A 3,847-nucleotide genomic window follows, 5' to 3' on the forward strand; every position below is an offset into this window, starting at 1 on the left:
AGTAGCTGGGATTACAGGCATATGCCACCATGCCTGGCTAATTTTTGTATTTTTAGTAGAGACAGAGTTTCATCACGTTGACCAGGCTGGTCTTAAACTTCTGACCTCAGGTGATCCACCCGCCTCGGCCTCCCAAAGTGCTGGGATTACAGATGTGAGCCACTGTGCCTGGCCATATTTTAAATTTTCTATAACTAAATATTTTACATGTATAAATATCTTTATATGTAAATATAAAAAGATAAATATATGTATGTATAGATCTATCTATATACTTCTCTGTTTATTTTTACATATCCCATTAGGGCATAAGTCTTAATTATCATTCAAATACCTCTTCCACTGTGCCAGGACCCTCACTGCTGAGGGTGGCCACATTCTGAGTAGAGAACATCTTTGATGTTTTAGTCTACAGTTGCAGCTGCTGCATTTTTCTTTGATGTCATGTGACCCATTTGTCACTGCTAGTCCTCTGCTGTTCTGCCATTGACACTACATAAGTTTATGGACTCTTCTGGTCCAGCTCCTATTCAAGCCTTTACATACATCTTCCCTCAGACCACTGTCTGCTAGCAGTCTAGTTTCTCCCCACTACCTATGTTCAGCTCAGACAGTTCAATTAGATTCCCCATACCACAGCTCTGGTGCCCAGTTTGTCAGCAGCACTAACATTTCCACACTGAGTTTTCTCCTCGTAGAGGTGTGATGTCCAAGCAGACTCAGGTCTCTTTCCTGGTGGAACCCATAATATCTGTCCTTCTCAGTTCCTATCAATGTACCTCTCACCCCTGTCCCTAACATGCAGGAATTATTCTGCCCCTATGTTTGAACACATAGGTTTATTGCTTCTATAGACCTGAATTCTAGATGATAAAATACAAATATCTGTTTATGTTCATCCCTATTAGTTACCTTCTCTTTAGTACCTGAAGCATAAAAAATTTCTTTAAAAATAAGGAGAACTCTAATATGAGAGGTCATTAGTCTCTTAGAGCTCTCGGCAGCATTTGAGTTTATCTTATAAGATGGAATGTCCTTTGGTCTCTTAATTATGTCCATAAAACGAATGAAACTTTAATAAGCAATCTAGATTCCATAAATAGGTTTTGGACATCACAGACATATTTGCTTGTTTGTTTCTAAGTGGGGCAGAGAATAAAGCCCAGCCTCCAACATCTATGCCTGCTCTATCTGCATGACATTGACAAGAGCAGAGGCCAGACATCAGTGGACAGATTCCAAGAGGAGGTTCCTCTCACGTACAGCTACTCTCCTGTCTTACTGTTGGGTCTCATGCCACTTAAGAGCAATGCAAAATAGTGTCTTACAGGCTACTAGAAAGCCAGAATAAATAAAAGGAAGGCTTTATTAAAAACACCATATTCCCAGGAAAACTCTGGGTTAATACCTACTCAGAAAGGAAGGAAAAAGAAAGATGCCAAAACAGATTATGTGTTACTTTAACTGAATCTCTGTATTTGATTTGATTAAGGTTTTTCTTTTTTTTTTTTTTTTTGCCATACTTAAAGTTACAAGAGAGTGTATTCATCACGACTTTATATCATATTATGTTCTAGTTAGGTAATTATAAAATAATTAAATTGCCTTCATAAAATTATATGAAAATTCAATGATTACATTTTAGAAATGAGCCACTTAATCCTGTTCAGTTTCTAACCCACAATAAACTTGGCACCCCTAGAGAGCATTGGAAGTGAGACATAAAGTGAGCATTGCTTGGCATTCTTCCACAAAAATTCCTGCTGTGGAAGATTGGCCCTTTCAGATAACATCAAGTACTAAACTAGTATTTAATTTAAAACTCTTTAATCAACAAAGATCCCAACAACTGCTTAAACTTCACTGCATGCCAATTGTAACTACCAATTATTAAATCACTGCTAATGCCGTCAATAAAATAGGAGCCTTTGAATTGGGGATGAGGGGAGAGTACTGAAACATACAGATTAGGAGATCACTATCTCGTTTCTTAAAGAAAATTCTGTAATAATTTAGCTGAAATTAAGATCAGAGGTGTTGACCAGGCGCAGTGGCTCACACTTGTAATCCCAACACTTTGGGAGGCCGAGGAGGGTAGATCACAAGGTCAGGAGTTCGAGACCAGCCTGACCAACACGGTGAAACTCCATCTCTACTAAACATACAAAAATTAGCCAGGTGTAATGGTGGGCACCTGTAATCCCAGCTACTCAGGAGGGTGAGGCAGGAGAATCACTTGAAATCGGGAGGTGGCAATTGCAGTGAGCCGAGATGGCGCCACTGAACTCCAGCCTGGGCGACAGAACAAGACTCTATCTCAAAAAAAAAAAAAAAAAAAAAAGTTTTAAGTCCTTTTTAACTAAAACTGCTTTAGGCAGGTACATCTCACTCAGTTAGTCTTATTCTTATTAACACGGTGAAAGTATAGTGTCCTAAAATCTACCATCCTGAAAAAGTGTTTATTTTTGTTTCTTTTTTTCTTTTCTTTTCTTTTTTTTTTTGAAACCAAATCTTGCTCTGTCACCCAGGCTGGAGTGCAGTGGCGCAATCTCAGCTCACTGCAACCTCCGCCTCCTGAGTTCTACTCTTGGGCCTCAGCCTCTGGAATAACTGGGACTACAGGTGCCCACCACCACATCCGGCTAACTTTTTGTACTTCTAGTAGAGACGGGGGTTTCACCATGTTGGCCAGGCTGGCCTCAAACTCCTGACCTCAAGTGATTCACCTGCCTCGGACTCCCAAAGTGCTGGAATTACAGGCGTGAGCCACCATGCCCAGCCTTTCCTATCTTAATGGTGAAAAGATCAAGACCAAAGAAACCCTTTCATAACTAAGCATCAGGCAACCATGAGAAGATCAATGTATTGAAGGGAATCTTCCAAGTGATGGGTGGTATTGGGAAATCAGAGATTTGACCCTTGAATCAGCAGATATATGATATCTCAGCAGACATCAGGTGAGGTTTGAAAGTCATTCATTTAATTACCTCCTATCATTCAAAGCATTTTAGACTTACCCAGCATGTTTTACATTTCAGTTCACTTTCACATCTATTAGTTTAGCTGCAAGATCATGACAATGCACAACAGGAAGAGGTCCTGAGAAAGTCAAGTCCTCTGAGTAAATTTCGTAGGAATCTATCTCTGTCACCAGCTGGGAAGCAGGCAATGATTGACACATGCAGGTTTGATCAGCTTGTCAGTGCCTGTACAGGAGGAGAGCCCCCTAGGGAAGACAGAAGTGCTTTGGAAATAGAGCAGCCAGTGAGTGGGATCAGAATGGAGACCTGATCTTGGAAGTATCTCACAGTCAGAGCAAAGCCAGTCTCAAGTTAGAGATCAGCCTTTAAAACGACAAGCTGATTCTGGGAAACATGACTCATTTAAATTAGACAGCAGTTTCTGATTTAGCGATGGTTTTGTAAATTTTTGTTTCTTTCCATATATGTAGGGGTTGTTTATTCATTCTGAACTTTGCTAACAGTGGGCCAACTTCTAAAACTATGGTTATTGTTCTCATAGATGTATATTTTTAATATGCATAATTGAAGACATCTTTGTTTTTTCACGTCCATATATTTAAAATTTGAGAAAGATAAATTTGAGTGAGAAGACTTGGAAGATGGGAGCAGTATTATGGTTTAGATGACGTGATCATTTCCATTTTCTTAGATTATTAACATTTTCCTATACCTAGAGGAATCAATGTTTTATTTTAGTGTGACAGACAGAACTGGGATAGCAAGAAAAAGTTCAAAGTTAAAATACCAATGCAGCAATTCCTCTGGATACTGAGTTTTCATCGTTTTTGGCTCTCCACAAAGCAGATTCAAGCTTTCAACAAAAA

This window comes from Mandrillus leucophaeus, unplaced genomic scaffold (genome assembly GCF_000951045.1).
Source record: "Mandrillus leucophaeus isolate KB7577 unplaced genomic scaffold, Mleu.le_1.0 Scaffold704, whole genome shotgun sequence".
NCBI classification, from domain to species: domain Eukaryota; kingdom Metazoa; phylum Chordata; class Mammalia; order Primates; family Cercopithecidae; genus Mandrillus; species Mandrillus leucophaeus.